Source organism: Miniopterus schreibersii, assembly GCF_964146895.1.
Source record: "Miniopterus schreibersii genome assembly, chromosome: 2".
NCBI classification, from domain to species: Eukaryota; Metazoa; Chordata; class Mammalia; order Chiroptera; family Miniopteridae; genus Miniopterus; species Miniopterus schreibersii.
Window position 1 is genome coordinate 147,949,274 of NC_138102.1, and position 13,692 is coordinate 147,962,965.

A 13,692-nucleotide genomic window follows, 5' to 3' on the forward strand; every position below is an offset into this window, starting at 1 on the left:
CAGGTAGGGTGGGGCCCGTTTCCCCCTTGGCAGTAGGTTATACAGTTCTCAGGCAATAAAACCCTGGACCTCCCTGACTGAGGAGCTCCCTCCACGTTTGATGGCCCTCTCAGTTTTCCACTCTTAATCAGTCCCGCACCCGCCTCCCCCAAGCACACACACATACAGTTTATATTACATGTTCTTTCTTGTAAAAACAGATGCAAAGTGCTGTCCTACAATGGATTAAACCAACCCTATCTCTTCCCTACCTCCAACCGTGAGGATTTTCATAGCCTGGCAAAACATAAACAGAAAAACATAAATGTTCAGAAACAGGCCCTGGTATACTAGCTGCAGGCTCAAACGCCTTGGTGTAAGCAGTTATTTCATAATGAATTTGCTTCTCTGGCACTAACTCCAGTTCTTGTGAAAAGTAAATTGTATTAGTTTTTTATCTCCGCGTTGCTGCTCTATCTACTGCATTATTTGGCACCTTGGGGGAAGCACAGGACTGGCTTCACACTGACAGAATGCTTCTGAGCTGGTACCGTAGGTGGTCTCACACCTGCTTCTGGAGCCAGAGCACCAGCAGCTGTTATTCTAAGACCTGATTTGAGTAGGTTGAATTCTGTTGACACATTTCCATGGTGCCATTTATGAGGTAATGTTTGTGGCTTGAGACCATGTAAATTGCCATGTACCTGACTGAAGAAATAAAAATTTCATAGCATTATCAAATGACTTTTTTTTCTCCTGTAGAACACACACACCTACAAGATCCTCCCACATTTAAATTTAGTCACAAAAACCAAAGCCAAAAAAATCAGTTTATTAAAAAAATGAAGCACAGCCATGTCCTTGCCTCTGCCTCTTGTATTTTCAGCCTAAATATATCCAGCAGTCAACAACCTGTGCCCGAGCCAGGCCCCTCTGCCAAGGAGTTCACATGCCCTGGGTCTTCCACCTTCTAAAAGTGAATATATATCAGCTAAGCATGCAGTGAGGATGGAATAAATGGCTTTTCCAAAACTGAAACAATCCAACAAAAAAATAGTAAATCAAAACTATAACTATTCTGACTGGTGTCTGAAGTAGAAGCCTATTACTTAAATGTGTAATAATACAGAAGATTAGACAATGGATTACCAAACAAGTAGTAAAGTATCTCTTGATGCCAGCTATTTTTTTTTTCATCCTTACCTAAGGAAATGTTTACTGATTTTTGAGAGTGAGAACAGCATCGGTCCACTGCCTCTGGTGTGCGCAACCACCCAGCTGGGGACCCAACCCTCAACCTAGGTGTGTGCCTCATCAGGAATGGAACCAGCAGCCCTTCAGGGTGCCGCATGACAGGACAAAGCTCTGACCAACTGAGCCACACCGGCCAGGACAATGCCAGATATTTTTAATCCTAGCTATGCAATGTGGACTCCTTTGTAAGTTGTTTTAAATGTTAGCAAGCTATCTGCGGGCTAACCAAGTATGTGCACACCTAAAAGTCTCCAATTCTATGCATATGACACGAAAAATACATTGGTCAATGTATAATCTGTATTCCTCCATGTTCAGTGATCTCAATTATACTCCTAAAAAACTGTAATGACAAAATGCGTTGGGACATATCACAGGACATTTATTATAGTTCAAAGACCTTTCAACATAACATCAAATAAATCATGAGAAAATATTATTAAGATCCATGCATTTATTCCATATTTCCAGGCTAAAGCACCAACTGATGACACCATAGAAGCTTTTCAGTCCATAACTTTAATCCCTAATCCAAACCCTGGTCATATAATTTCCTTGCATTAGTGTACATTTCTATAAGGAGCCAGCCCTTCTCTTCTCTATTCATCCACCTCACGAACATTAGAACACATACACACATGGCTTATATTTCGTATTGTACATAAGAAAAAAAAAGCAAGGTATTTCACGAACATGGAAACAGTTAGTGAGACTAACGAAGATTAATACATAGATGCAATTACGCAAGTGTACACCATATTGTCTTGGTTTCCTGAAAGAGTCTATCCACTTACTTGCATTTTTATTAAATCTTTTACTTTCAGCAAAGAATGATCATTAAGAACTCAGTCCATTACTTCTTTCATGGTTCTCTATATAATGGCCCACAATGGAAAACACAGAACTAAGTACTTGGAAAATCCCCCCCCCCCCTCAGGAACAGATATGATTTTCTTTAGGAACAGCTTATAATAGTGTTAATGGCCCAGATCCTAGAGTCAGATTGCCTGGGTTTGGGACCCAGCTCCACCAGTTACTGGCTCTATGCTCAGTGGCAAAATATTTAACCTTTCGCACCTTTCATGCCTCCTCTGCAAAATGAGGGCTATTGTCGGAGGTCATATGAGATGGATATGAAGCACTTAGAACACTATTTATCTCACACTAAGTGCTCATTTTTATTATTTGTGAACAAGAACTGTGTAACTGCCCATGTTTAACTTTTTGTTTTGACCACCAGGATGTTCAAGTCAAATTTTTAGCCCAATTATAGTAACTGATAATACTTTGAAACTTAAGTATTTATATTCTGTTTTTTCTTCAATCTGACTTTTTTCAAATCTGTTTTGGTTGTCCTTGACTTTTTATTATTAAATGCTATATATTTTTAATAACAATTTAAATTTTTATGTATATGTTATAGTAACCCTAGAAATTATTGATAAAATTGTAGCTACAAATATGTAGATTTGGAAGCACCTAAGTCAAGTCTGAGTAACTAGGATGATTGTGTGATTTAAAAGAATTCAGGCATTCTTTGTAACCTCTCTGTCCTAAGAAAGCCTTTACTTTACTTCTAAGACTCGAAATTTCTTCATCTGTAACTGCTGGGACTAATGATCTTTACCTATCAGTGTGGTTTTGAGGACTAAAGGAGAGATAATTTCCATAAAGCACCAAGCACAGTGTGTAGCACATCGTCGATGCTCCTGGTTTGTTCCTCCAGATCGTTTCTCAGTTCTTCTCTGGCCTGCTGAGTGCCCTGTAGAATGACCTTGATGGACTGTAAACCTGGGTTCCTTCGCCTTTTAGTTAAATGGGAAGACTGGAAATTGGGAGGAGAGAGAAGATGGGGTATTTATGCCCCAAATCTGTATCCCACTTCTCATCACCTCCCCCACCTGCAAATCCCTCTCTATTAAGCCTTGGTTTATTAGTGGCTACATTCTGCTTCTGTCCTGCCACCCCTATCCCTGGGCCACAGCTCTTATTGGGTCCCAGTAATAACTCCCTCCTCTAATTACAGTAACCAACTCATCCCAGCTTGCCCAGCCAAGTTGTGTGTCCCAGGAACCCTCTTAGTCGCAGGCAAAGAGGCAATGGTTGACTACCCTATTCCCCTTGACCCTCAGTCTCAAGGTAGAATACCAACTTATCAAGGCCTCTGTCAGGTCATTCTCTAAAGCCATGGAATTATAATTTTCACTTTCTGTATAATTTTTAGTATTTTTAAAATAAATCTGAGCAGACCTTTGGAATATAGAGGTCTTGTATTCTAGGCTGAACTTCAATTATATGACCTTGAGAATATTACTTAACCTTTCTGATCCTCTGCCAGATCATTTATAAACTGGGTGATCTTACCTGCTGTGCTTTTGGTGTTGCCTTCTTCTAGAAGGGACACTAAACCACAGCAACACCTTCAGGTCTTTCAAGTCACAAGTGGAACAAACATCTTGAAAGAAAAATAATGTCCTCTCTGTTGCTTGACCCCTTAGTTTGGGTTCTAGACCACTACACTGCTGAAACTGCTCTGATTCAAGTCATCAATAGCTTTCTCATTGTCACATCCCATTGTATATCCAGTCCCCATTTCCCTGACATTTGCTATGACTTACTGGAGTGGGATGAATTGTGTTCCACAAAAACATCTGTTCTAGTCCCAACCTCTGGTACCTGTGAATGTAACTTTATTTGGAAATAGGGCCTTTGTAGATGTAATTAAGTTAAGGACTTCAATGTGAGGGCTTCCTGGATTTGGTGTGGGCTCTAAATCCAATGACTGGTATCCTTATAAGGAAAAGAGGGAGATTTGAGACAGAGACAATGGGAGGGAGGCCATGTGAAGGCAGAGGCAGAGACTAGAGTTTTGCTGCCCAAGCCAAAGAAGACCAGCAGCTACCAGAAGCTGGAAGAGGCATGGAAGTATTCTCTCCCAGAGCCGGGGGAGGGAGTCAGGTCCTGCCAGCCCCTTTACTTCAGACTTCTAGCCTCCAGAACCGTGAGTGAATACATTTCTCTTATTTTAAGCCAAGTTTGTGGTGATTTGTTACAGTAGCCCTAGGAAACTAATACACCTATTCGTCCTTGGTTTCTAAGAAAGCCTTCATTTGTGTGTCCCTCTTACCGTATACTGTATGTATGACCAGTCCTTCTCAGGCCCCTCCACTGGCTCTTCCTGTCTTGTCTTCGACAATGCAGCATTCCTGCAAAGCTTTGTTCTATACACCTTAGACAGTGTTCCTCAGCTGAGCGGTTCCCATCTTGGTATCAGACTTCATATGACGTTCAGTATCCATCTTCTGCAAGAACCCAGGCACCTCTTTCTGGACGTCCTACTGCTGATTCAATATATAGAAATTCAAACTCGTTATCTTCTCCCACAAACTTATTTCTCAGCCCTTATTCCCCAACTCAGTCAACTGCATCATCTATCTAGTCTCCCAATCTTTAAAAGAATCATCTTTATCGCATAGACTAGGCATTACTGTCTCAGAAAGGTTTCTTGAACTACCTCTCCTCACTTTTCCATCCCCAAAGTTTCTGTCCCAGGTGACTACTGCCACTGATTCTGGTCACCACTACTACTCTCAGATCCCTAAGACAAACATCTTTCCACTTCTATCCATCTTCATAATCACCTTCAAAGTTAACCTGAAAAGTAAACATCTTCTTCTCATTGTTTAACTTCAAAGTCTCTGTTGGATCCTCACTGACCAAAGAAGTGATTCTCAACCTCTTTTCTTTCGAGCATAGACCAGGAGCACCAATGGGTCACGGTTTTATACAATCCTCTGTGCAAATGAGTAAAGATGTCACATTTACCTGAATAACTTCAAATATTCTCTAGTTAAAAGTAAAACTAATTATTTTAGAAAATTTTAGCATTTTATTATTCATAATAAATTACTTGCAATACAGCTCATAGGCATACTTCATTGGGGCATAAAACTTAAGGATGAATAGCCTAGAGAAAAATTCAATTCACTTTAGCATGCCACACAAATCCTTCACAATTTCCTATCAATGTTTCTTATTATCTTCAATTCCCCAAATCACACCCTATACTCCAGTGACACTAAATCCACAGTGTTTCCTGAAGACACCATGTTTATTAACATTGAATCTGCCATTATGTTCTGTCTGCCTGCAATGTATTCCCCCATCTTGCGCAACTAGTGAACTGCTCTCCTCTCAAGACTATGTTTAAATAGCACCTTTGCTGAGAAGCCTTCCCTGATTCCTTTAGACATAGTTGTTCCTTGGGTCTTCCCATACAGCATTTTATACATGGGATAGTTTCCTAAGGCTGTCATAACAAATTACCACAGGTGACTTAAAACAACAGAAATGTATGCTCTCGCGCTCAGGAGCCCAGAAATCCAAAATCAAGGTGTCAGCAGGGTTGGTTCCCTCTGGAGACTCTGAGGGAGGGTCCTTCTTGACCTCTTCCTAAATTTTCATGTTTGCTGCAAAACTAAGCACTCCTTGGCTTGGGGCTGCATTAAATTCTCTTTCATCACATGGTTTTCTCTCTGTGTGTCTCTGTGTCTCAAATTGCCCTTCCCTTTCCCTTATACAGACACCAGTCAATGGTTTAGGGGCCACCCTAAATCCAGGGTGATCTTACTTCAAGATCTTTATCTTAACCACATCTGCAAAGGCTCTATTTCCAAATAAGCTTACATTCACAGGCACCAGGTGTTAGGATTTAGACATATCATTTTGCAGGACACAATTCAACCTGCTACAATACCTCTCTCAGAAAATAATTTGTTCTCATGTACGTCTCCTCCATCAGGCTTTTTGAGGGCATGGACCATCTCTTACTTTTTTTTTCTTAAATAATCCCACAGCTTGTTATAGCTCTGAGGACCCACTAAGCACTTAATAAATACATTTGTGGAGAAGGAAGAAAAAAGCAGGAGGGTTATAAGTGAAATTGTCCCTCTTTTTCTCACTCAGCTTCTCTCTTCCCTTAAGTTTCGAAGAGTTGTCTATGCCTACAACTCTTAACAAACATGACCACGGACTAGCCCCAATGGACAGGTGACACTGAAGGTCTTCCTATCTCTTTACAGAACTGTAGATCTGAAAGCATTCAAAAGTTATCTAGTCTCTACCTTGAAGCACATCTGCACAGTTAACAGTGTCCTAGCATCTGATAAACCAGACTGAGGGGAATCAAAGAAATTTCAACCTTTTACTCTAACAATACATGCATGTTGTAAAGAACTCAGATAAGAAAGAGAACATGGAAGTCTTTCTGTAATCTGCAACGGCTGGTAAATGAGCATGGTTAACCGTTTGGTTATTGTTTATATCCTCATATGTGTAATGGGGTTATGAAATACACCCTGCTCTTTGAGTTTGTTTTAATGACAATACACTACACAGTTATATTCTTGAGTTGGGGTGGTGAACACACAATACAAGATACAGATGATGTATTATAGAATCTTACACCTGAAACCTATATAATTTTATTAACCAATGTCATCCCAATAAATTCAATAAAAAAGAATAAAAGCCACAAGGGAAATATTTTTGAAAATCTCCTTTAGTGATGCCATTCCTATTAGTACTCGTTAAAAACAAAAACAAAAAAAACCCTGTTTCCTTGCACATCATGTTGCATTTCCCAGGTTCTCCTCCCTCTGCCAACCACATAGAGACCCTCAGAAACCTGTTCCAGTTGCTTCCCTACCCTTAGAAACGAAACACAGCTCAAGAGTCAGAAAACTTAGAGCTCGTGGCCTCAGGCAGAGCACTGAGATTCCAAAGCCTGGACTGTGCCGATGTAAAGTTCAGATAAGCGTCACTCTACCTCTTAGAAGTAGAGAGGCGGATCACCCAATTAAATATTCCCAAAATTTCCACCTACTACTACACATCCAGAAATTATCCATTTCTTTCCCTCTTAACCCCAGGCTTTCAAGCTGCCTATAAAGCCAAAAATATCTTTTTCTATTGTAAGATTAAGTTTCATATTCGCCCCAGAAAGAAGTCAAAACAAAAAGGAAAGGGGGAGAAGGGAACACCTCTAAGCCATGCATAATTAAGGATTTGGTTTCAGATCAATGTTAAAAAGCAGAGATAATTAGAAACATCATATGATTTGTGTACAACACAAGGGCTGCATTGCTAACTAAAACCATAACTGACCTAATTTCACTGAATGTTCCAATGAAAATGACAGACATGCAAAGAAAGAAATGTAATATAAGCAGTGGATGATCCATATTTTCCCCTTGAGTTTCAAACACATTCCTTAGCAATAATACTGACATGTTACTGACAAGAGTACAGACCCTCGCATGGCCAGTAAAGGGTCCCTGCACATCAGAAAACCCACAAGAATACAGCTGTTTGACCCCAATAAGAATACAATTGTTGTTTTTCTTTTCTTTTTATTAAACCTCAGTGTACTCAAAGAATGAAACAGAAAGCTAATTAGAAATCAATCCATCACAAAATCTTTCTCTTTTATCAAATCCATTAACAAAATGTAAAGGTACTATAATGGGAATTCATTTCCCTCTTTCAATATAAGACAAAATTAACAAAATCTCTACCCTGCCCCAAATGGTTCACGTGTCTGTAACTGCACACTGAAGGGTACGCACACGACACAGCAAGCAGCATCTCAAGGTCTAACTTCTCTTGCAGACGGTTCCTCACTCCTTATTGTAGACATACCTGCATGCAAACAGGCTTGTGAAAAGCGCACATTTTGTGCCTTATCTCAGATCATCTGGCAGGATTTAAGCTCTAAGCTGGCATTTTATTTGCCTCACACTCTGTGGAAATCCTTTACATCAGCTCCGCTTTCACAAAAGGAGTCAGGCTGCACCGCTGTCTCTTAAATATTCCTTGCTGAGTCCTGTTAGCAAATGCTTATGGAGCCCACCCAATAAAGTGTCAGAGGGAGTGCAATGTCAGCAACAGCAAAAGTAAGGGGTCCCAGGGAAAATTCTTGTCTGTAATAAATAAGAGTGAGAGCACCAGCCAACTGGGAAGCCCAGCCTCTGGAACACCTTATCTTTATCTAGCTGGTGCTGCATTATCCAATGCTGCTTATCTGTCTCCCTTCTTTTAAGTAAGCACCAGCCCGGCATTCTCTATCCCATAGCTTTGGCAGTAAAAGATAGAGAAATACTCTTGCTACAGAGGTGAATGAGTTCACTATTGTTTAGAGCAAGCTCGTTTATTAGACAGGTGTTTCTCACAGCAACTGCAGATAACAATATCAGCTCCCTGTGAACCAGCTGAGGTATTGTCTGTTCAAGATTCTGGAAAGATAGGCCGGGCTGTGGCTAACCACCCGATCGTTATCATCAGTAGCGTTCTCAGGATGGAGCAGGTAGGAAATGCAGAATCAGGATGTCAAAGGCCTGCTAAGACTTGTTACCTTTCCACTGGAAAGCAACTTTCTGTTTCTACATGAATAAGGCCTTGTATTTGATTTTCTAGAAATTTTTCTGCAGGCCATTCACTCATTCAAGGCACATTGAGCATGAGACACTATGCTAGACACTGGGGAGCGTGATGGTCAACAGAGACTCTCCCTTGCAGTGTGGTGCAGGCAGAAAGATTCATGAGGAGATAGTCATAATCTAGAACAGCAATGGCTAAGTGAATACAGTGCCCTGCTGTGGAAAGAATCAGAACGGAGATCTAATTCCAGCTCTACAACATACTGCTGTTATGTGACCTTCAATAATCTTGGAAAATTCTGAGTCCCAACTTCCTGATCAATATCATGGGAATGTCTTTATAGATTTGTTTTAAGAGAATAGTGAGAAAATGTATGTAAGACATCGTGTGCTGTCCCTAACGCATATAAGATGTTCAACAAAATGTAACTGCTGCTGCTGCTTTAGACACAGGGACAGGGGAGAAGTGAAGGAAAAGACTAATTATGCTCCCAAAACAGGGTAATTACTGCCCAAGGGAAATAATATGACAACCAGGTCTTGAAGGATATTGCTTCGGGCATTTATTTGTGTGTCACAAACTACACTAAAACCTACTGCCTGAAAATAGCCATCTCCTTTTGCTCCTGATTTTGTCGGTCATGAACTCAGGAAGGGTTTGGGTGGGCAGATCATCTCTGCCCCGTGTGTTGTCAGCTGAGGCAGCCGGGGCAGAAGCATTCACTCCCCAGATGCTCCCTCACTTGTTTGCCTGGTACCTCAGTGTCCCTTGGCCTCTCCCTTTCTTTCCATAACATCTCATCCTTCAGAGCCTCTCCATGGGGCTTGGCCTTCTCAATAGCATGGCAGTCTCAGTGCAGCCAGACCTATTATATGACAGCTAGCTTCCTCCAGACCTAGCACTCCAAGAGCTAGGAAGTGGAAGCTGCCAGTCTGTGAAGCGTGGGCTTGTCATGTTCTGTTGGTCAGGCAGTCACAAGCCCAACCAGGTTCAAAGTGAAGGAATACACCCCCTCTCTCTCAGTGACAAGAGTAGCAAAGACTCTTAGCCATCTTTCATCTGTCATAGACGTGTGGGAAGTCATCAGACAGAAAAGTGGAGGGAAACAATTCCTGACCTAGAGAACAGACTGTGTGGACAGAGGCTGGAGGTGCACCCAGCATTCATCTTCTCCCAGTTTGGAGTGTAAGCCCTACAGGTGGAGTTGGAGGCAAGGTCAGGCTATTGCCTCTGGTTCAATTCTGTAAATCCTTACTTCACGTTGCACCTGTATAGAACTATGGGGCATCACCATCTCACTGGAAGTAAGGAAATTGGTCCTCTAATTCAGCATTTCTCCTCCTGGTGATTCAGTATCTAGTGGTGATGGCAAAGTCTAATGTTCAGTGATTATAAGGTGAGCTACTCTATGACCACCTTCTCTCATTCTTTTGCCCTTAAAACCAAATACTTAAGACGTATTGTCCCCTGGGTCATATATCAATTAGCGTATTTATTGCAGTGTGTTGACATCATAGATATTTTTTTCTCCTGATTTCCCCACTGAACTAAGTTTGAACCTGCATCTGCCCATCACCTGCTCTAGCACCATGCCTGGTTCCCTCTGAGCCCTGAGCCCGGGGCAGTTTTGGTATGGGAAAACACAGTAAGATATAATTTGTGTTCTCAAGGGACATTTTTGTTGCAGGGCAGTGAGATGAAGACAAGCCATCACAGCACACTGCAGCAAACACAGAGCTAGAGGAAACATGCTCACAGAGGAGGTTCACCTAAGCCAGCAGGCAGACTTATTTGGAACCATCATAGGTTTCCAGGTGACTTTAAAAAAAAATAAACATGTACACACACACACACAGTGAAAGAGTGGCAAGGATACAAATTTAGGAAAGGAAAAAGCATTCTCTGAGCAACGTTTTAGGGAGAAACATATGTTTTAGGGGTGTGACATATGTTGACCATACAAATGATATAACTAAATATATTTTTTTAATCTGGTAAATTTTTGCCTTGAAGGACCTTACAGGAGAATTTTGGATTAGCAGACATGTTTGCCTGTCTTAACTACTACACCTCTGACCTAATGTTCTATCACTTTAACTATCACTTAAGTAACACATGAATTTCAGTCTAAGCTTGGCATTCTCAACCAGTAAAATTTACCCCTTTCCTTTTCAACCCACACCCAGACTTTCTCCTCAGTGTGAGATCATTCAGAGTGTATCCTGCAGAGAAGTATCGGAAGCGGAGGCAGGAACAAGGGCTAGGCTGCTGGCCATGAGGAGCCACCCCCAGGTCTTCCCACACAGGCTCCACTTTTTGGTTTTTCTTCCTCCATTGTTTGGCTGCTTTTTCCTTCATCATCTGTTTCAAACAACCTTCATTAATAAGCACTAAAAGTCAGCTCAACAAGCTTTTACAATTTCTATATAATTTAAAGAGAACTCAAAAAAATGTCTCATTCAACTTCTGACTTGCAGAGGAGGCACGGAGGTATAAATGTATTAAATGTCTTTACCAGCATCACAGGGCCAGAGTTCCTAGCTCCACTAAAGGTGCCTTTCTAGCCATGTTCAAGAAGTAAAGAGAAGCCCGGCCGGGCGTGGCTCAGCAGTTGGGCATTGACCTAGGATCCAGGCCATCAGGGTTCAGTTCCTACTCAGGGCACATGCCCGGGTTGTGGGCTCTATCAATGACTCTCTCATCATTGATGTTTCTGTCTCTCTCTCTCCCTCTCCTTTCCTCTCTCTGAAATCAATAAAGATATATTTAAAAAAAAAAAAAAGTAAAGAGAAGGAAAGCTGCAGTCTTTAGTGCAAAGCACTGTGGACAAGAATTACAGGAAGGCTATTGTTTTAAAAATATGACCTGCTTTGTCTATTTGATTACAGATGTCCTAAAAACATCTCAAACATACCCAAATTCAAAGCAATAGACTTTCTAAAGCAGGTAATGGCTTCTAATGCAAGTCAAGGAATAAAAGTAGAAATACGTAATCCCTAAAGAAAGAACACACTATGTATTCCAGTGTCTCCTCTAACTAAAAAGAACATTCATCAATTATCTTGTACGAAAATAAGTTCTTAATAAAAATCCACCCTAAGGATAAGGCAAGTCTGTGTTTTTCTTCAGGAGTAAAATTCTTACCTTCCTTAGAGAGATAATGATAAAGTTGGTTAAAATGTTTAAGTATAAAATGATGGATGAATCCTGAGTGATACAAACAGTGCTTTATTAATGCACAAGTGACACTGTTGAACTGCTGTAAAATAGACAGCCTTTTCTTTAATCAGCAGAACGGAAATTGGTTTATATAATAGCAATTATATAATTAGGAGGAACTATAATAATGTTTGACTATTCTGCCTTAATAACTGTGCTATGATAGAAACAAAATACTATTTATGTTATCCTCTCATTGTAGCCAATAAAAATTATAAGGCAGCTGATTTTATTTATGGATGTCTATTTATTACAGATTTATTTTATATTTAGCTACCACAAAAATGACTTTTTGGCTATGAATATGGATGATTGCATAATTTAATACCACACTCTGAGCCAAATCAAATCAAAACATACTGGACTTCTACCTTCCACCCATATAATTTGTCTTTAACTGTTTTTCTTCAAGCATTCTTGATATGTTCTGACTCACTGGTTGTCCAACTTTTGGTTGCTGACCACAGTCATCCGGAATGACACTGTACAGAATGCTGAGGAGTCAGCCTTGCAGATAAGTATAAGGCCCATGAGGGGATGTGGGACCTGCTGGATAATGAACTAGAGCACAGCTGACTAGGAACACGTGCCAAAGACAAAGCTCAGGGCTGGGGGCAGGAGAGCAGAAAGTGACAAAATAAGTTCTTTATATTCCAGGGCCCATAGCTGAACTGGACTGGCAGAAGTAAACTTCCTGATGCTGAGAAGACAGGGAAATAGTATTATTTGACAAGCTGGCCCCTTTCTGCTCATGCACAGGTAGGCCCAGGTATTAGGGTAACTCCCAAGTTACCCTAATTGAGTCTTAACACTTCAGTAGTGGTCAAGATTGACTGAGATTGTTGGGAACACAGTTTGCTGACATGTGGCCAGGAGTAATATGAGCAAAGTTCCACAGTAGAACCCACCTGAGAGTCAATTTTGGGGGTTGACCAATCATAGAAGTAAATAAGTAAACTATGAAAAATAAACCCAGTAGTCCAGAGAACAAAGAGTAATAAAATACTATTGCTAAACAAGGAATGGCAAGTTCATGAGCCATTAGGATGAAATTTTGACATTCCTGCCCAGGATACCTGGCTACTCTTATTTTCCTTAGGAGACCACTAAAATACCTAACTCAACTTCGGATGTCTTTTGGTCATTTTTCCTTTTGCTAAGAATATGTTGTTTTTCTAGGTTTTAATTTCTTCTTATATCGTCACAATGTCATGATGAATACTCAGCTCTTGTCTATTTGGGATAGCTTAAAAGAAGAATGTAAATTGACAGAGAACATGGAACAAACGTACGACGTTTATATAATCCGAGATGGTTAACATGGTGCTGAGTGTTTAATTGGCTATTTCCCACATCCAAATGTTTCATTCCCAAGAAGTAATGAGGTGCCTTATCTTTAAAAAACATTTTATAAGTTATCACTCCAAATAATATTTACACATTGGAGCTCTTATTCCAAGGAGTGAGCAATGGAAAATGCTTAGTACAGTGGCTGGTTGAGGGTGGGAGTTGAGCATGGAGATATCTTAGAGCACAGAGCATCAGGATAAACCTTGAGTCTCAGAAGAGAGGTGTTTGCCACCTCCATGGCACCTAATGCTAGACCGGGCTCTTTTTCTGCTGTGGGACAGCGAGGCAGGGTATTCAATTTAAATGATATGCTTGCCAGCAAATAGAATGTCTTTTGATTGCATAGTGTCATTTCATACCAAAAGATACAATAGCCTGAAAGACATAATCCTAGGTAATGTTTAGTCAATATTAGTCAGGGTACATTAAGAATATAAGCAGGTTTTCAATAAT